General features: G+C 43.2%; 1 protein-coding gene across 1 annotated transcript in view; it reads left to right on the top strand.

Moving 5' to 3' along the window:
- The first annotated feature begins 538 nt into the window (after positions 1–538).
- The window catches only part of KEAP1 (kelch like ECH associated protein 1), a 65,182-nt gene continuing 43,807 nt past the window's right edge, over positions 539–21,913 (top strand). The window contains exon 1 of the mRNA XM_066593581.1: positions 539–558. The gene's annotated coding sequence lies outside the window, so the exon portion shown is untranslated. The remainder of the gene's footprint in view (positions 559–21,913) is intronic.

Genomic DNA, 21,913 nt, shown 5'->3' with positions numbered 1-21,913 from the left:
TTGCAGCTCTGAAACTGCTGTGTGACAGCAAATCACACGAATTCTGAGCAACATGCATGTAGTCCTAGCCTTAATCCTTAGTCGGGAAAGCCAGCGTGCTTCGCAAGTATAGTTAGGCTTTAGGCTGGGCTCCATGGTGACTTGTTATTGCACTTGATATGTTACCTTGTGATTTCTTGCAAGATTGCAGCACAAACTTGCATGTGCTATGCTGCCCACGAAAGTAGTAAGTAGCAGCATAGACAGAATTCAGTTGGTTTCATGCAGCTATGGCAAAAATAAAAACTAGCACTATGCATATGCAATCTCATGTGATACTGAAGTACAGTCTCGAGCATTTGCGCATGTGATTATCGTCTGTGTAATCAGTGTGGACCTCCAAGGCATTGCCTAATGAAGATAACGTGTTTCCTTTATACCTATTAGAGCATATGGACGTCCTAGAGCAGGCTGCACCACTGAAGACCATCTCATATCTATGAATGACAGTGGAGAATCTCTGCTACGTTGTCGTACTTGATGCAGGTATTCTGGAAAGCTGACAGGAAAAGAACTAAGGTCAGTGTGAATGGAGCCTTCTATTTATTTTCTGTTGGTTATCTAGATTCACCATATTCGGCAAATGAGGAGGGACTGAGAGACAATCCCTGTGATACAACTAGGGCACATACCTCGTATGAGCAGACAGTCCAGAGTCCATTGAAGAACTCCACGGTTTCACTTGAGTGGCTGCGTTCAAGCGCTGGCTGTCTCCAATAATGCCATTGAGGGGAATGGAGTGGAGGCAAGCATGTGTGTCCTCCACTGCCTACACTATGATACCTTCTGGGGCTGCAATTTCAGGGTTAGGGGGGGTTTCAGCAGTTGAAACACCACTGATCAGCAAGTTATCCCCTTTCCTGCGTATAGAGGATAACCTACTGTTCTGGGAATTACTATTTAAAGGGGTATTCCAGGACTTTTTATGTTTAATCAGTTTTTATTAAAGTTTTGTGAATACTATAAAATAAACAATAGTACAATGGTCTCGCAGGTCCATATAAATGTATGAAAACAGTAACCTTAACATTTTCTGATGTCATTTTTAAAACAAATTTTATACATTTCTCCTTTTGATTTTGTGATTCATTAACTTTTTTTCTTGGACTTTTAAAATATTTTTGCTATTGATGACTGACAAATCAACTGATTCCTGGTGCTGCTGTCACTGCGGTCAGTGCAGGAAGCAAAACATGCTGACCACAGCACAGTGGCCGGATGAATTCAACAGGAGCTGCGCCTGCAATACCAGATTTGGGCCACTGCGCTGTAGTGAGTGCTGTCTGTACTCTAGTAAGTGCTTTTTGGGCTGACCGCAGTGGCGGTGTGGGAAATATGATTTTTCAAAGGAAAAAAAACTACTGCGCAAGACAGACTGTGAGCCACAGTGGTCATCTGCATTACAGTAAATTCAGGTACGCAGGGTTACCGGCAAGGTTCACAGCCAAAATCCACTGCGGACCTCCCCCATGCAGAATCCGGTTCTCCTGTGTGAGCCCAGCCTTACTTATAGACGGAGCGGTCATCCAAGAAATAAAATCGCTAAAGTAAACTTGTGATACAGTAGAGGTTAAGTGGCAAGCTGCTGTGACATGTCATCTGATAATGTCATTGTGAAGCTGTCACCTGTGTTGTCCTGACCTTACTAATTGAGTCTCATGATAAGGTGTGAATTTGCTAACTTCTGCAGCTGTGTTGTCTACCAGGAGTCTTGTCCTGAAAACACCTCAGCAATAATGATGTTGTTATGTGACTTAGCATTTAGCTGAGACAAAGACATTCCTTGGAGATGCGAAGACTGGTTTTACAGTATGAATTATGAGCGCGTCTGAACTAAATTTGTGCAAATTGCTGACAATTTCAATGCAACCTAGAAAAAAAGAAATTAGATGGGAGACCCTATTTTTCCCCCTGTAGTGTATATACTAGTTTCCTGAGCATCCATAGAAAAAAAAAATTACCATTTTTCACAGAAAGTGGGTACGGTTAATCAGGAAAGGTGGGCCACCACGGACTAGGGGATTATGGTGCAAAACGCAGCTGAAATCTACACAATTTTTCGTCACATTGATGCTTCTAAATGTATTTAAAGGAGTTATCTAGTCTACCCTTGGGATGCACCCCAATCAGCTGACTGAAGTGACATCAGCACTTGGGGAAGCACCACTGTCATTTTAGTTCATACCAGGCACAGTGTTGTACATTATATAGCAGCTGTGCCTGTTCTTACAGCTTGGTTCGCTTCAATGGGACAGAGATGCTCTCAGGCCATGTGACCGCAGTACCTAACATCACTGGCCTGAGAAGAAGCAGGAATGCTCGCCAGAGCGCCATGTCCTCTTCAATCGTCTTATCAGCCGGGATCCCGAACAGCGGACCCCCACCAATCAACTATTGATGACCTATCCTGAGGATGTCATTAATACCGTAGTAGTTTGTGAAAACCCTTATAATGTAAGAGGTGTGTGTCTCAATACATTTGGCTCATCTTTCTCCAATGTATTTTGGATTTAGAGTGGTGAATAAAACACTAGGCTAAATAAATCTCTCCAGGTGTGGAGTAAGGCCTCCGACACGCTAATGTATTTAGGATTGTGTGGTGTTTTAATCCGCAGACCGCACACGACCCTATTTTAGCCTATGTATGAGGCTATTCACATGGACGTTTTTTTTCAGACCCATTGTCTGTATTAGAAAAAAAAAGACATTCTGTTTCTGTGCGTCTCACAGATGGAGTGTATATGGGATAGCACACAGAAGGGTGTTCTTGTGCTGTCTGATGCTAGTTTATCAGTGGTCTTCTCCAAGAATATGGTCAGTATGCAGAATATACTATATAGTGGAACTAAAAATCTCTCACAGTAAATCCGGTCTGCAGAAACGGGTGGTCTTGTACATTGCTGAGTATGGGCCTGCGTGAAGCTCTGGAGTAAATGTGATACACACAGACTACTTTGAATCTGTTAGATATTGAGTTCTATTAGCTGCTTGTGGCGCACACTGAATGCCCCCTCCCAAATGTTCAGAACTTTATGGTATTTGCTAGTCAGCACTCCCATTATGTGACCCGCTCCAATGCACTTTTACAAGAAGGGAATTGTGAAGTGTACCACATGATAGCGCTCAGCTGATCACTGGGGAATAGCTAGCTCGCTTCTTAACAGCTCCATTACACAGAAGTCTGGGCTGGTTCAGTGGTCACCATTTTACTGTTATTGGAGTGTGAGGAACCTATTGTCCCATCCACTTTTAGAATTATATCCATATTCTCATACAACCACTTCATATCTTTTATACCTCATTGGGGTAAGGGGTTTTAGCCTGCATAAGAGGCAAAACTTGTAGGTGGTGGGTCCAAATACAAAATCTGTAATATAGACCCCCAGCTACCACATAGCATTACTGGTGTCTTCTTACATTACAGTGGGATCTATAGCCCCCCCCCCCCCTCATGCATTGGGATCAAGGTGTGACTGCTACCACTACACCTCTGGCCTTCTTGTTATACATTTGTTGCATTCACTGAAGGATTTACACCACTAAACTAGAGCCAATAATGTAGGTATTTGAACCATCACACATTACTTGGGAGAGTAATAAACACTTAGGTCTATGGCAAAGTTCTGCATAGTGTCCCACATTATCAATACATCATCTGTCTGATATGGTGATCACACACAAACCATAAATTGATTTTCTCAAATAGTTTTTCCTAATTTTCACAGCCAGTTTTTTTTCATTGAGAAAACCAGTTAGACTGAATATGAGCCCAATGCGCAGGAAAGTCTAAGATGACAAATGTGAAATTCTAGAGACTCTTAAAGGGTTTCAGAGTAGAAACTCCTTTTTCAATCCACAAGGATATGACGATAATGCTCAGTATTAGTGTTTATACTTAACTAGCTGATATACCCGGCTTCGCCCGAGTTAATTTGGTACTGGTGTTTATCTGGTGTTCTCACGGAAAGTCTTATGAAGTCGTTGTTACTTTAGAGATACCGTGAAATAAATATGTTCACCATTTTGCATGGTTCTCTGCGTTATCCAGGAAACACCACGGGGAGGTAACCATGCGATGTTTCTTTTACATAAAATGACATCAGGAGGTAAGAGAATTAGATTCCATACGTAAAATTTGGACGCTAATTCTTTTGCACTTAGAATTGAATAATCGAGTTGGGACCCATTAACTTTTCCTATTTATGACATAATCAATGCCCGTTCCAAATTTCAAGTTTCTATGACATCGAGAAGTGAGAGAATTAGATTCCGCACATAAAATGTGGACGCTAATTCTTTTGCGCTTAGAATTGAATAATCGAGTTGGAACCCATTAACTTTTCCTATTTATGACATAATCAATGCCCGTTCCAAATTTCAAGTTTCTATGACATCGAGAAGTGAGAGAATTAGATTCCGTACGTAAAATTTGGACGCTAGTTCTTTTGCGCTAGAATTGAATAATCGAGTTGGGACCCATTAAGTTTTCCTATTTATGACATATTCAATGCCCGTGCCAAATTTCACGTTTCTATGACACCGGAAAGTGAAAAAAATACATTCCGCACATAAAATTTGGACGCTAATTCTTTTGTGCATAGAATTGAATAATCGAGTTGGGACCCATTAGCTTTTCCTATTTATGACATAATCAATGCTCGTGCCAAATTTCGAGTTTTTATGACACCGGGAAGTAAGAGAATTAGATTCCGTACATAAAATTTGGACGCTAATTCTTTTGCGCATAGAAGTGAATAATCAAGTTGGGACCTATTAGCTTTTCCTATTTATGACATAATGCTCGTGCCAAATTTCACATTTCTATGACACCGGAAAGTGAGAAAACTACATTCCGTACGTTAAATTTGGACGCTAATTCTTTTGTGCATAGAATTGAATAATCAAGTTGGGACCTATTAGCTTTTCCTATTTATGACATAATCAATGCGCGTGCCAAATTTTAAGTTTCTATGACATTGGGAAGTGAGAGATTTAGATTATGTACGTAATATTTCAACACCAATTCTTTTGCGCGAGAATCGAATAATCGAGTTGGGACCCAATTACTTTTTCTATTTCGGAGATAATCTATGCTTGTGCCAAATTTCATGTTTCTACGTCATCGGGAAGTTGGAGAACTTTTGGCGAGTCAGTCAGTCAGTGAGTGAGGGCTTTCGTCTTTATATATATATATATATATATATATATATATATACACATATATACACTAGCTGATATACCCGGCTTCGCCCGAGTTAATTTGGTACTGGTGTTTATCTGGTGTTTACACGGAAAATCTTATGAACTCGTGGTTACTTTAGAGATACTGAGGAAAAACATATGTTCACCATTTTGCATGGTTCTTTGCGTTACCCAGGAAACACCACGGGGAGGTAACCATGCAACGTTTCCTTTATATAAAATGACATCAGGAAGTGAGAGAATTAGATTACGTACATAAAATTTGGACACTAATTCTTTTGCGCTTAGAATTGAATAATCGAGTTGGGACCCATTAACTTTTCATATTTATGACATAATCAATGCTCGTGCCAAATTTCCCGTTTCTACGACACCGGAAAGTGAGAAAATGAGATTCCGTACGTAAAATTTGGATGCTAATTCTTTTGCGCATAGAATTGAATAATCAAGTTGGGACCCATTAGCTTTTACTATTTATGACATAATCAATGCTCGTGCCAAATTTCCTGTTATGACACCGGAAAGTGAAGAAAATACATTCCGTACGTAAAATTTGGACGCTAATTCTTTTGCGCATAGAATTGAATAATGGAGTTGGGACCCATTAGCTTTACCTATTTATGACATAAATCAATGCTCGTGCCAAATTTCCCGTTTCTATGACACCGGAAAGTGAGAAAATTACATTCCGCACGTAAAATTTCGACGCCAATTTTTTTGCGCTAGAATTGAATAACCGAGTTGGGACCTATGAACTTTTCCTAATTATGACATAGTCAATGCTTGTGCTAAATTTCCTGTTTCTATGACACTGGAAAGTGAGAGAATTAGATTCCGTACGTAAAATTTGGACGCTAATTCTTTTGCGCATAGAATTGAATAATCGAGTTGGGACCCATTAACTTTTTCTATTTATAACATAATCAATGCTCCTGCCAAATTTTAAGTTTCTATGACATTGGAAAGTGACAGATTTAGATTACGTACGTAAAATTTCGACGCCAATTCTTTTGCGCTAGAATTGAATAATCGAGTTGGGACCCAATTACTTTTCCTATTTTGGAGATAATCTATGCGTGTGCCAAATTTCATGTTTCTACGACATCGGGAAGTTGGAGAACTTTTGGCGAGTCAGTCAGTCAGTGAGTGCTTTCGTCTTTATATATATATATATATATATATATATATATATATATATATAGACTAGCTGATATACCCGGCTTCGCCCGAGTTAATTTGGTACTGGTGTTTATCTGGTGTTCACACGGAAAATCTTATGAAGTCGTGGTTACTTTAGAGATACTGAGGAAAAACATATGTTCACCATTTTGCATAGTTCTCTGCGTTACCCAGGAAACACCACGTGGAGGCAACCATGCAACGTTTCTTTATATAAAATGACATCAGGAAGTGAGAGAATTAGATTACGTACATAAAATTTGGACACTAATTCTTTTGTGCTTAGAATGGAATAATCGAGTTGGGACTCATTAACTTTTCATAGTTATGACACAATCAATGCTTGTGCCACATTTCCCGTTTCTATGACACCGGGAAGTGAGAGAATTAGAATATGTAAGTAAAATTTGGACGCTAATTCTTTTGCATATAGAATTAAATAATGGAGTTGGGACCCATTAGCTTTTCCTATTTATGACATAATCAATGCTCGTGCCAAATTTCCCGTTTCTATGACACCGGAAAGTGAGAAAATTACATTTCGCACGTAAAATTTGGACGCTAATTCTTTTGCGCATAGAATTGAATAATCGAGTTGGGACCCATTAGCTTTTACTATTTATGACATAATCAATGCTCGTGCCAAATTTCCTGTTTCTATGACACCGGAGAGTGAAAAAATTACATTCCGCACGTAAAATTTGGACGCCAATTCTTTTGCGCTAGAATTAAATAATGGAATTAGGACCTATTAACTTTTCCTATTTATGACATAATCAATGCTCGTGCCAAATTTCCCGTTTCTATGACACCGGAAAGTGAGAAAATTAGATTCCGCACGTAAAATTTCGACGCCAATTCTTTTGCGCTAGAATTGAATAATCGAGTTGGGACCCATTCGCTTTTCCTATTTATGACATAATCAATGCTCGTGCCAAATTTCCCGTTTCTATGACACCGGCAAGTGAGAAAATTACATTCCGCACGTAAAATTTGGACGCTAATTCTTTTGCGCATAGAATTGAATAATCGAGTTGGGACCCATTAGCTTTTACTATTTATGACATAAGCAATGCTCGTGCCAAATTTCCCGTTTCTATGACACCGGAAAGTGAAGAAATTACATTCCGCACGTAAAATTTCGACGCCAATTCTTTTGCGTTAGAATTGAATAATCGAGTTGGGACCCATTAACGTTTCCTATTTATGACATAATCAATGCTCGTGCCAAATTTCATGTTTCTATGACACCAGAAAGTGAGAAAATTAGATTCCGTACGTAAAATTTGGACGCTAATTCTTTTGCGCATAGAAATGAATAGTCAAGTTGGGACCCATTAGCTTTTCCTACTTATGACATAATCAATGCTTGTGCCAAGTTTCCTGTTTCTATGACACCGGAAAGTGAGAAAATTACATTCCGCATGTAAAATTTGGACGCTAATTCTTTTGCGCATAGAATTGAATAATCGAGTTGGGACCCATTAACTTTTCCTTTTTATGACATAATCAATGCCCGTGCCAAATTTCCCGTTTCTATGACATTGGGAAGTGAGTGAATTAGATTATCTACGTTAAGTTTCGACGCCAATTCTTTTGCGCTAGAATTGAATAATCGAGTTGGAACCCAATTTCTTTTCCTATTTTGGAGATAATCTATGCTTGCGCCAAATTTCATGTTTCTACGACATTGGGAAGTTGGAGAACTTTTGGCGAGTCAGTCAGTCAGTGAGTCAGTCAGTCAGTCAGTGAGGGCTTTCGTCTTTATATATATATAGATGGATAATCACAGACAAATTATACCATCTATGAAAAATGTACCTCTGAAGCCCAACATGTTCCAGTAATTTGCGCCATCTTTGAACTTACTGCGCCAAGGTACTATGTACTGGTTACAACTTTTTCGCAGATGGTTTCATTTGTTTGTAATTATTTGTGACTATTAAGTATAAATACTTAACCCCTTATTGACCACCCCATAGAATTTTTACGTCCTGGCTGGCTGGGCTTTAATCCCCAAGGACGTAAAAACATGCTTCCTCTGGGGATTAAAACCCTGCTGGCTCTGGACGTGACAGCTCCATGCTGCCGGTTACCGGAGATAGCTGACAATCTGTAGCTGTCATAGGGGGCCGCAGGAAGTTCATAAAGTCAATGAAAAGCAAAAAACAGTTAGTTTCAGCTCCCCTTACGGATCAGATCTGTAAGGAGAGCTGAGGATACTCACCCCTGTCCTCCACGATGTCCCGCGGCATTCTGGTCCTCCAGGACCTGATGCCGGTGTCTGCGCATGTGGGCCAGATGGGCCGGGAAATGTAAAAACTCCCTGCTCCCGTCTAGTATGAGTAGCCGAGAGCACGGATCTGTCACCGGGAGCCGCTGTATGCAGTTCTCTGTCACATGATTGCTTTTATCCAATGGATAACAGCGCTTATGTAAAAGTTAAAAAAAAAAGTGTTAAACATATTTAAGTTTCACGTCCCCTCAGATATAGTCCATGAGGGAAGATGAAATTACGTACCTATGGTGCCTGGATATATCCGTGGACCTTACCCCCACTTCTGCCCATGCGTATGTTGCCAAAATGGCAGATGAATGTGCAAAAACTGTGGATTAACGGGGTAACTAAAAATCTTCCTGCTCCTGGCTACTAAACGTAGCTGAGAGCCTGGAGATTTCACAGGGAGCCGTGGTATGCGGTCCTTGACAATGTGATCGCGGCTATCCAATGGATAACGGCAATCATGTAAAAGTAAAAAAAAGTTAACGTTTCACCTCCCGTCACAGATCCGATCCTTGATGGGAGGTAAAATTACTTAGCTAAGGCCTCCTGCTATGTACCCGACGGGATCCTTCTCTGCGGACCTTTCCACAGCTTCGGCGCATACGCCAAAGTGCAGAAACTGGGGAGGGCCCGGTAAATTTAAAATCTCCCTGCTCCTGGCTACTGAAGGTAGCAGAGAGCGTGGAGCAGTGACCGAGGGCTGCGGTGAGCCGTTTTAGCCACTCAAAGGCTCTACAAGTGTGCTATGGGGCCTAAATCGCCTTCAAGCAAAATGTCTGTTCTGAAAGCCACTGGCTGCTCCTTTCGGTTTGGGCCAAGTTGTGCATATAGACATGAGATTAGGGCCACAACAGATAAGGGGGATGAATTTTGGGGTGTAAATCCTAATTTTCATGTGCACTATAGAAAAAAAAACTGTCTTTAAAATGACATATTTGCAAAAATATATGAAATTTTATTTTTTCTCCTCTAAATTGCATTAACTCCTGAAAAGAAACTGTGGGGTGAAAATACATCAAGGGGTGTATTTTGTGGGGGTATCTATCATTCTGACACCTATGAGCCTTTGCAATCTTGGCTTGGTGCAGGAAAACAAAATGTTCCTCAAAATGTTAATTATTAATGTTACATTTCTCCTAAATGGTTAAAAGAAAAAAAAAAACAGGAAAGTTTTTTCAAATATGCGTCCAGAATCAAGTAAACAGATAGAAATATATACCTCATTGAAAATGTGTACAGTAGATTTGCACATATTTGAGATATTGCAGTTGAAAATGTGAAAAAATAATTTTGCAAACTTTTCCGAATTTTGGCACTTTTAATAAATCTATACAAATTCTATCAGTCTATTTTTACCACCTAAGCAATATGTGGCAAAAAACAATGTCAGGATCACTTGGATATGCAAAACCTTTATGGAGGTATTCTATGTTAAGGTGACACATGTCAGATTTCCAAAATTTGTTTTGGTCCTTAAGGCGCAAACAGACTTGATCACTAAGGGGTTAAACTGTATGAACGTTATCTCTATATACTTGTGGATTGAGAACGGAATTTCTACTCTGAAAAGCATCCCCATGTTTTTGTCCACCATCACTTACCTGATAGAAGGTCCTAGTAACGACCTGATAGAAGGACTGCACAGTAAAATATCCATATTTGCAGATGACACAAAATTATGCAAGATAATGAATACAACAGAGGACAATGTACGGCTACAAACGGACCTAGATAAGCTGGGGGCTTGGGGAGAAAAATGGCAAATGAAGTTCAATGTTGATAAATGTAAGGTTATGCACATGGGCAGGAGAAACGGATGTCACCAATATACACTAAATGGGGTACTGCTAGGGAAAAGTGATATGGAAAAAGACCTGGGGGTACTAGTGGATTGTAGACTAAACTGGAGTAACCAATGCCAGTCAGCTGCTGCAAAGGCAAATAAAGTTTGGGGTGCATTAAAAGAGGTATAGGGGCGAGGAACGAGAACATTATCCTCCCACTATATAAGGCACTAGTCAGGCCTCACATGGAATACTGCGTACAGTTTTGGGAAGCGCTGCTCAGGAAAGATGTTGCAGTGCTTTGAGGGGGGGGGGGGGTTCAAAGAAGGGCAACTAAACTAATAACAGAATGAGAGGACTGGAATACCCAGAGAGGCTATCAAAGTCGGGATTATTCACCCTGGAAAAAAAAAGGCTAAGGGGCGACCAAATAACTATGTATAAATACATGAGGGGACAATACAAGGATCTCTCCCATGATCTGTTTACACCCAGGACCGCGACGGTAACAAGGACATCTGCTACGTCTAGAAGAAAGCAGGTTTCATCACCAACACAGAAGGGGGTTCTTTACTGTAAGCGCAGTGAGACTGTGGAACTCTCTGCCTGGGGACGTGGTGATGGCAAAATCCATAGAGGAGTTTAAGAGGGACTAGATGTCTTTCTAGAGCGCTATGATGATATAGACATTAGGTGACCAGCGGGTTTCTGATCCAGGTCTTACATTCAGGTAGGAACTATCAAAGGCTGATTCAGGGATTATTCTGACTGCCATTATGGAGTCGGGAAGGAATTTTTTTCCCCTGAATGGGCCAATTGGCTTTTGCCTCTTGGTTTTTTTTGCCTTCCTCTGGATCAATAAGGGGGTTGAAACAGGCTGAACTAGATGGACGTTGTCTTCATTCAGCCTAACATACTATGTTACAATCACTTGGGAGCGAATTTGTGTTTTTCTGGAGATCGAATGACATGCTGGTGTACGATAATGCAGCATAACTTGGATGGTTATAAGCTTTAATAGTTGTAGCTTGTACGACAAGTACAGGTGAGCAGCCTATGCTTGTTGTTTGAGCCATTCGTTCTGAAATGCTGTGCAAGTAAGCACTTTGCCCTGCGTTTATCTTTGTAAAGCACTTAAAGGAGTTATCTGAGATTTTTACTATTGATGACCTATCCTCAGAATAGGTCATCATTAGTTTATTAGCTGGGGTCCACTGATCAGCTGATCCTCAGGCTAGCTGGATAGCGCAATCCGTTTTGCAGCTGCCCTGTTTGGGACTGCAAGTGCAGATCCAATTGTTTCCAGCACTGTCCGCACTTGCAACATTGGTGGGAATCTTCTGATTGTTGAGAATCCCAAGCGGCAGACCCCCTCACTAATCAACTATTGTTGACCTATCCCGAGGAGAGAAATGTCACACAAACTCTCCAGCATGAAGGAAACTCAAAATAGTATGTAACTATGGAGACACATAGATTTGCATACAGGTTGTATACAGGAGATAATAGATGCAGCAAAAAAAAAAAAATTGCAATTCACATTAGATTGCAATAAAGTTGGATGCTAAAAAATGCTATTCACACGGCATTTGCAGCGTACATTGGAGTTATATGATTGGAAGATTTAGCAACATGTGTTATTGTATAGCCATAACTGGGGAGCATATAGGGGGTGGAGGTGTACTCACATCTGTCACCCTGGCTGATGCTAAAACAATAACCTTCTGGAATCCAAATACAGCATGAATTCAGATTAAAAAGCCTTTTTTTTTTTTTTTAAAGGGACCTTTCGCACATGGGGAAATAGCCTGCAGATCGCACCATGGTAACATCTGTACTAAAATCAAATCCTGCAGATTTTGCTGCAGAATTCAAAATGACTTAAATCTGCATGCAATTCCACATCAAAATCCATAGTCAGACCTGCGAATTTTGGTGCAGAATTCCATAGCTCTGCGTTTTGTTATGTGTCCTTGTAGATTAATTCCGCCCGTGTAAAATGACTCTAGGCCCATTTACATGGGATGAATGTCGGGCAAACTATGCCTGACACTTGTCTCCGCACATACTTACTCTCATTCTGCTGCACGGGAGCTTGTATCGCTGGCTCACGCTCCCATGCCCCTCTCCATTGTCTTAACATAGCAGCCGTTCAGTACTGAACGGCTGCTACTTACACTGAGTGATCAGCTCATCGCCCATTGTTTATGCAGCATAAACGATAGGCGATGAGCTGATCGCTTATCGCTCAGTATAAATATCAGCTGTTCAGTACTGAACGGGCCGCTATGTTAAGTCAATGGAGAGGGGCGGGGGAGCACGAGGAGAGAAATCTCCTGCAGCCTTCCCGCAAATAATTTTCCGCTCGTGCACATGTGGGCTGCGCTTTCCATAGTTATCCTATGGAAAGTGTTGACTGCGTTACCCGTATGCGGATTGTAGCCGCGGGAAAGGCAGTGAAAAATCGCCTGTGGACAGGGGGCCTTAATGATCGTCTCCATACCAGCAATCTTCTGCTGTGTGTGAATGGGATGATTCTCGGACAGTGTAAGCCCTCACTCAGCAGTTTGTCTAAAGTTTCTGAAATGAGAAAATACTTTGCCACTTTGCAATAGCTTTTAGAAAAGTAACCAAGTGTTTACTGACACAAGATTACACTGCTGCGGTCACCTCTGTACATTCTCTCTGGAAAACAAGCAGCAAATCAGCAGTGCGCAATGACTCAGCAATACACTGAGGCCAGGTTGTGTTCCCTGCACAAAAACTTCCTTGTCTGTGAAAAATATTTAACCCACCTCTTGTGTAATGCCCAGGGGAGATTCCTGGAACATGTGTACAATTTACTGAACACTGGGAGGGGCTGCCAGCAATAGCATGGAGACAATACAGAGAGGTGATATGGAGTAAAAGAAAGGGATATACACCAATCAGCCATAACATTAAAACTTTCAACAGGGAAAGTAACTAATATTGATCACCAAAGGACATTGGCACCTATTGGGTGGGATATCTTAGGGAGCAAGTGATCAGTCAGCTCTTGATGTGTTGGAAGGAAGAAAATAGGCAAATGTAAGGAGTGACAACAGCCAGATTGCGATATGTAGATGACTAGGTCAGAGCATCTCCAAAATGGCAGGTCTTGTGGTGTGTTCCCTACCTGCCAAAAGTGCTCCAAGGAAAGACAAGTGGTGACAGGGTCATAGAAATGGTACTATTGTACCTTGACTCCACCGGAAGTTGGGGGTCCGACAACCCTTAGCAAGAGGGAATACCCCTGTCAGGCCCATAGCTGCCTATTGGCTGCATGGCACACTGGAAAACCGTGGGAAAGCAGAGGGCATCACTCACCGGTGGTGGCAGTGAGAGGCATCGGCGGTGGAGGGTGAGTGAAAGCTGTTGCCCACACAGTGGACAGTACAGCAGAGAAGCCGACCAGAGCAGGCAGAAGGGCATACAGTGGCAGCGGAGCAGCAAAGCGAACCGGAGCAGGCAGAAGGGCACACAGTGTCAGTGCAGCAGCACAACCGACCGGAGCAGTCAGAGGCTAGACAGTGTCAGTGCAGCAGCACAGCCGACCGGAGCAGTCAGAGGCTAGACAGTGTCAGTGCAGCAGCACAGCCGACCGGAGCAGTCAGAGGCTAGACAGTGTCAGTGCAGCAGCACAGCCGACCGGAGCAGTCAGAGGCTAGACAGTGTCAGTGCAGCAGCACAGCCGACCGGAGCAGTCAGAGGCTAGACAGTGTCAGTGCAGCAGCACAGCCGACCGGAGCAGTCAGAGGCTAGACAGTGTCAGTGCAGCAGCACAGCCGACCGGAGCAGTCAGAGGCTAGACAGTGTCAGTGCAGCAGCACAGCCGACCGGAGCAGTCAGAGGCTAGACAGTGTCAGTGCAGCAGCACAGCCGACCGGAGCAGTCAGAGGCTAGACAGTGTCAGTGCAGCAGCACAGCCGACCGGAGCAGTCAGAGGCTAGACAGTGTCAGTGCAGCAGCACAGCCGACCGGAGCAGTCAGAGGCTAGACAGTGTCAGTGCAGCAGCACAGCCGACCGGAGCAGTCAGAGGCTAGACAGTGTCAGTGCAGCAGCACAGCCGACCGGAGCAGTCAGAGGCTAGACAGTGTCAGTGCAGCAGCACAGCCGACCGGAGCAGTCAGAGGCTAGACAGTGTCAGTGCAGCAGCACAGCCGACCGGAGCAGTCAGAGGCTAGACAGTGTCAGTGCAGCAGCACAGCCGACCGGAGCAGTCAGAGGCTAGACAGTGTCAGTGCAGCAGCACAGCCGACCACAGCAGTCAGAGGCCAGACAGTGTCAGTGCAGCGCAGCAGCCAGAGGGCTGGGAGTGACTGATGGCAGGAGCGCCAAGGGGACCAGGCGAAGGGTCGTGGGTGACCGACCAGACCAGGCACAGGGCCAGCACAGCAGCAGAGGCGACCGCAGCAGGCAGAGGGCCGGGGGTGAGGGGCGGAACATAGTTGATAGTTGCTGGAGAGCGCCCACAGCCAATCAGAAGCTGGGAGCATCAACAAATGTCGAAACTGCTGTATTATGTTCCCACCCCTAACTGGCGACATAATACAACAGTACCTATGGAAATCCAGGGCTCATTAAAGGAGTTCTTCCTCCCAAATTCTGGAAATCTCCATCTCCCTTTCCCCCTCCAACACGAAATGGATGTAGTTGGAGGCCATAGACAATATAATCCCTACGGAAGAACTTTGTGCTAACGATGACAAATACCCTAGCTTCTATTCTATTCAGGTCTTGTTAGTGCAATCGCGCTCTTAGATGTATGGTGGGTGCCATATTAGGTGTGATTGGTACGAGCTTGGAGAGAACAACAAAGGCAACGTATAGTGTTGCAAATGCTGACACTGCTTTATTGTAAATTCACACAGCTTTTAATAGAATAATTAGGTCTCCAGGAAAAACAGAAAAGGGGTGTTACAAAGCCAAACAGAGTTGCATTCATTTATTTCAAAACTGGATTTCCTTTTGAAGTGTAAATAATGAACAATATCTCTGCTGTCTCTCTTGTGTAGATAGAAATCTGGTAGATCTTGTTTTTTCTAGTCTTTTGGAGATTTACTGTCTTTCTCAGGTCATAAACATCATTAATATAGTGTAAGGATATTAACACTACAGAACATTCTACTTACTGACAGCCAAAATGAGATTGAAATACAAAACTAAATCATACAAAATTATAATTTCCCTCACAATCTCTTGGATTCTGTTTTGCTCCTCCCTGCTACTAAATACTTGGCTCCTTAATGGTGTTGTACCTCCATAACTATTTTACCTTACCAGTCTTCATGGTATGGACCAATTTGCCACTGGGAATTTTCCGATGTCATGCACAACAGAAATATTTTCACCTCTCCTCGGCCTAATTTTCTTCCCGTCCCCCACCTTCTCTTTTCTTTCCTCTCAATCTTTTTTTTATTTTTCCCCATGCAAGGTTTGTGTCCTGTAGCACTTGTTTGTGGTGGGGGACCCTTTCTCTGGTTTTATAGAATGAAAAGGTAAGGCTACTCATAAAGTGATATACAGATGCCAAATATTGGTGGCATATCAATGTAAATCGTATTTTCACAATGTTTATTTGCTCATTACTGAACATGTAGCTCTTTTATAAAATAAAGGAGTTCTTCCTTCTCCGTGTTTCATGGCTAATATAAGAAACCCATGGCTAGTTTCCCAACCACCTCACCGGTTGTTAGAGAAACAACCGAGACGGCAGCCTGAGGGCCCTTTTCAATGGAGCAATTAGCGTTCAAAAAATTGTTGGATCGTACAAATTTAAACGAATCATTCTGTGTAAAAACAGCTAATGATCGAACAAAAAATGAGAATTTGTTTGCATCTCATTCTTCCATTTTATGCAGGCATAAAAGTAATCATTCGCTTGGTCACACGTCTGTGTGTATGAACAGCAGTTTATGAATAAAATTACAATTTATCTGCCTGTATAAACAGGCTGCACAGGGAACTCTGTCATTTTTCACTGCTGTGAACGATTTATTGCTCCATGTAAAAGAGCCTTAGGGCTCCTTCCCACGTAATACGCGGCGGAAATCCGCTGCGTTACCCGCAGCTATTAGGTTCTAGTGAACCTAATAGCTCAATGCTCACGGTGCGGAATTCCACACCGTGAAATCACCCGACCTAAGTATCGATGGCTCTGGGGGGGGGGGCCGTGACGGGCTCCGCTGCGGAATTCCGCGGTAGAGTCAGTCACGGCCGTGTGAAGCTGGCCTTATGCTGTTTCCGCAACCTCCATTGAAGTGAGAGTTACAGAAACAATGTAACACAGCGCATTACACTGTTTCCATGCCTTTAGTGAATGCTGCTTTCACACAGAGGACAAAATCGCGTGATTTTCTCACGATACGACAGCGCTACAAATCGCATGTTGATCTGGATTATGGTTTTCTCCAGCAGGTTTCGGGGTATTTTGTAGCTTCCAAATTGTATAGTGTGCACACATCATCGACCAGATCAGACACAAGCTATCAGTCTCATATCCAAAATGGCTCTCTGGGCAGAAACACCCAGACAGCCTCTTTTATTGTAAAGCATAACACCTGCCCTTTAATGGGCGTGCAACAGATTACATCCGTAACATATAGGATTCTCATTTGTCGGATCATATAGAATCCCCCCTCCTTCCTTCCATCACAATGTATGTGAAGCTCATGCTTTCCAATGGGTTCCTTCACATTAGCAATCATTTGTAGCCCATGTTTCCCTATGGAGTCTTCCGTTTGAGTTTGTGTGATGCAATACAGTTTTCATATGGTGCGATGCAACTTTTACAGTAAGAAATCCTATAGTTTCCCCTAAAATAACCACTGCATAAAAAAAAATACATCACCTAACAGGCGCTGTCCGCTCTGCTGCACTTCTTTCCGAAGCTCCGGCACACTTGTCTACAGTCTTCAGGCAGCACTTCCTAGTCAGGGAATTAAAAAATCCTGCCTCCAGGGAGCGCTGGCTGAAGACTGCAAATAAGTGTGCTGGAGCTTTGGAGGAGAAATGGAGTGGACAGCGCCTCTTAGGTGATGTATTGTTCGGTTTTTAATGCGGCTAGGGCTTATTTCAGGGGTAGGGCTTATGGTTCAAGGCATTACACCCCCCCCCCCCCCCCAAAAAAAAGATCCCAGTAAAAGGGCACTTCAAAGTCGCAATATTTCACAGAACACAGCTACGATATTGCTGTGATTTTCTTGCTGCGATACTGCTATCGCCCGTGTAAATGAAGCCTTAAAGCAACAGCATAGTTCGCTGTGCTATGCCGTTTCCATAATACCCAATCACTTCAGTGGGAGTTATGGAAACAGCATAAGGCTGCCGCCTTGGCTGTTTCTGTGACACCCGGTGAGGATCATGGGTTTCTCATCTCAGCCAGGAAGCTCTGAGATGGGACAACTCCTCTGCACATGAGAAGAGAAGACTAGCCTGCCTGTCCTGATCCCACGGAAGAACTACTGTAGTACAAATTGCTGAAAAAGCTCCTGATGGCTGTGGCAGAAAGGAGTCCCATCACACAGGACATCACAGCTGGCTCCACATGGCACAGACTGGTCAGAGTGCCCCTGATTGACCCCTGTTCACCAACGAAAACATCTGCACTGTGCACATAAGCTTTAGAACTGGACGATGGACAAAGGAAGAAGGCAGTCTGGTCTGAAGAATCACGTTTTTTGTTTTTTTTTCTTTTTTTACATCATATGGACAGCCCAGTGTGTGCTTATCGTTTTCTTGGGGAATGGATGGGACCAGAATGCACTATAGGAAGCCGGTGGAGGCAGTGTGATGCTCTGGGCAATCTTCTGCTGGGTACTTGGGTCCTGGAATCATGTAGATTTAACACGTACCACCTAACTAATATTGTACAGACTAATACCCCCTTTATTAGGCAGCGGGATTCCCTAATGGCAGTGCCCTCTTTCAGCAGGATAATGCGCCCGGCCATACTACAAAACTGTTCAGAAATGAATGCGGAACATGATGAAGGTGATGACTTGTCCTCCAAATGCCCCAGATCGCAATCTGATCGATCTTCTGTGTGACGTGCTGGAAAAACAAGTCCAATCTGTGGAAGCCGCACCTCATACCTTTACAGGTCACCCTCAGAAGTCATGTAGTCTATAAATTGATGTATCAGAATGGTTTGGGGGCATGAGAAGGACCTACACAATATTATGGCTGATTGGTGTATGCTGACAGGAGGGGTTGTCTGGTTACTTTTTCACATGTTAAAGATGGGTGTAGAAGTACTAAAATAACAAATATAGCAGAACTTAACTTGCCCTCGGCGATCCAGCGTTGTGGCCTTCCGGTTGTCTTGGTCTCTGACAGCGGAAGTCAGATGACCACCGCCTACCAATCCGAGGCTGCAGCATCACTTTTAAGGACTCATGGCATACAGGATGTGAGCGGTAATGCCAGGAGAACGAACAGTAATGCTTCGGCCTCTGATTGGCAGGCGGCGGTCACCTGACTAATGCTGTCAGAGACTGGGACAGCCACAGGGCTACAAGGCTGGATTCCTGGGGCCGTGGATAGATATGTATTGCTGTATCTGTTATTTTAGTAAACCTGCACCAGTCATTAAAGGGTCATTAACTTTTCAAACAACTTGTGCTTGTATGAAAGCCAGTGTAATAATCAGCAAAACTGCTGTGTACTTTATTTACCTAATATGACATTTTTGTTCTGAAAAATCCTTCTGAAGTGCTGTCTCCCTTCCCCCTAGTTTGTTGTCCACTGTCTGCTAGCTCTTGATTGACAGGTGGGGAAGCTAGGCTGGAGCCAGAGAATGAGTCATCAGTGGTCATTGAACTATATGCAGAGAGGAGCTGGAAGAGAACACACACACAGTAATGGTGAAATCTGCTTATACACAGGTCCACTGCTAATGCTTCATTTAGAACTCCTTCACATAGACGTCAAAAACATGCAGAAGTTAGCTGCGCCAAAAATTGCGACTATCAGTGCAGAAAATCGTATGAACGGGCATTTTTTTTTTTTTTTCCCTGCAATGAAGTCCCAAGCTGTAGCCGTGTTGTTTCAACGCTGATCGGGAGTGACTGAAAACATGTGCTGCTGTTCCAGATGAAAGAGAATTTATATTTTTCAGCCGGCTGGCACAACTTCAACTCACTGCATACATCCATGTGACATTCTTTAGCAGCCTATCGGGTGCATAACTCCTTCCCCCTCACACAGATATCGTTTAGCTAACTTTCTCTCACTCCCTCTAACTTTGTTCAGCAGCAGCGTTGCCGGCTGAAAAACTCCTTGCTATCCACTTTAGGCCACATCCACATGGGCGACTTAATCGCACAATTTTGTCGCAATGCGACAGTGCTACAAATCGTATGTATATGGAGTTCATGCTTTCTGTTACATTTTCGTGCTGTGTGATGCAAATTTTACAGTAGGAAATCCTACTACCTTCAGCTCTGACACATGTCTCCTCTTCACCTCCAGCATTTGTCTTTAGTCTTCTGCTAGCCTTTCCTGGATTGGCAGATCAAAATTCCCGCGAGCCAATCGGAGACACTGCTCAATGAGCCAATCACAGCCATTCAATGAATGAATGATTGGCTGAGCCACGGCACTCGTAAACCAATCATAGGCAGCCCTTCTTGGAGGTCGGTATTTTGATCTTCCAATCCAGGAAGGACTGGCAGAAGACTTCAGGGGAGAAGAAGAGGCGGAGATGACAGCGCCTCTTAGGTGATAAATTATTATTTTAGTTTTTTTTACTGCAGTTAGGGCTTATTTATGTGGTAGGGCTTATATTTCAAGCACACACACCCTTCCGCAGGAAATCTGAGCACCAATGCGTTATCGCTGCTGTTTTACTCGTGTTGAAATCTAATAGTTTGTGTGGATGCGACCTTATTTTGCAGTCTTTGTCAGTTAGGTGCGTTTTTCCACAAACAGAGCAGGATCTTTCTATTTATGTCACTTAAGCCATTAAATTCCAATTTCTTATTTTTTTTCGATCCTTTTGCACGCATAAAAATCGTTCATCTGAACATTAACATTAAAGACAATTGCTTCAATTAGCAGTGATTTTTTTTTTTTTTTTTTTTTTTTAAACGCGTGTAACTTAGCTGCGCAAAATTGTCTGGCTCCCTGAGCCCTTGCTTACACAGGACAACTGTTAGCTAAAAGAGTGTGTGCAGGTGACTGCTAGTTGTTAGCACTCGTGCAGAGCATTTAGACAGATCACCGCTGAAGTATTGCTGACTTCTTGCTCAGTGCTTCACATTCTATGTGGAGCGGGGAGTGAAAAAAAAAAAGTGCTGATTTTTATGCTGGTTGAAAGTGAGCGATAACGAATGGGAAATGATGGCTTTGCATTTAGAAGTAACAATTATCGCGCATTTTCATTTGTTTGAACGCATTTTGCGCGGTATAAAGCCAATTACACGGGACAATTAAGTCTTTACACTCCTGCCTGATGAGATTGTGTGTATACTTGTGAATAGCTTCCCCTGAAAAGTTAATTTTAATAGCGTGGTGTGATTGTTCTCAGTAAGGGAAACCAAGTAATCTTGTAAATATGATACCTTTTAATGGCTAACGAAAATACATGATGTTATAGCAAGCTTTCCAACCTACGCAGGTTTCTTCCTCAGGCACAATGGAGGAAATAAGCCTTAGGCATCATGTCTACGGCACGCACGGATTCCCAGTGCAGAATCTCGCAGCAAATTTCAGCTGTGGCCACAACGATGAGGCCAAAAAAGACATTTTTTCACCTGTTCAGACGCGGCGTGAGTCTCCTCCATTGCAGCCAGATCTTCTTCTGTACGGCAAATGTGTCAGGCATGACTCATGCATGCGCTGTGTTTTTCCACAAATCCGCGGCACAGACTGCATCCATCGACTTCAATGTAAGTCGTCTGTGTGGGAAACTGCACAAAATGGAGCAGGCTGCATTTTTTTTCCTGAGTGTGCGATACGCACGTGGGGGGTGGGGGGGAAACGGCATCCGCAGGTGTCATTTGGGTGCAACCGCACTGTGAATACCAGAAGGAGGGTAAGTATATGGGTCTTAGGGGAGCGCAATACTATTGGGGCTACTGTGGGTGGTTCGCCATTATTGCTGGGGCTGCCAAAGGGGAGCGGTAATACTATTGGGGCCACTATTATTGCCGGGGCTGGTATAAAGGAACACTATTACTACTTGACCACTGTAGGGTTCACTTATTGCTGGGGCTGCTGTGGGAAGTCACTTACTACTGGTGCTACTCTGTGTGTGTGTGTGTGGGGGGGTCACTATTATTGCCGGAGGGGGGAGGGGTCACTATTATTGCCGGGGCTACTGTGGAGGGTCACTATTATTGCCGGGGCTACTGTGGAGGGTCACTATTATTGCCGGGGCTACTGTGGAGGGTCACTATTATT

The sequence above is a fragment of the Eleutherodactylus coqui genome, chromosome 2, assembly GCF_035609145.1.
Source record: "Eleutherodactylus coqui strain aEleCoq1 chromosome 2, aEleCoq1.hap1, whole genome shotgun sequence".
NCBI lineage: Eukaryota > Metazoa > Chordata > Amphibia > Anura > Eleutherodactylidae > Eleutherodactylus > Eleutherodactylus coqui.
The sequence above is the reverse complement of the archived record's forward strand: the minus strand, read 5'-3'. Positions and strand labels throughout refer to the sequence as shown.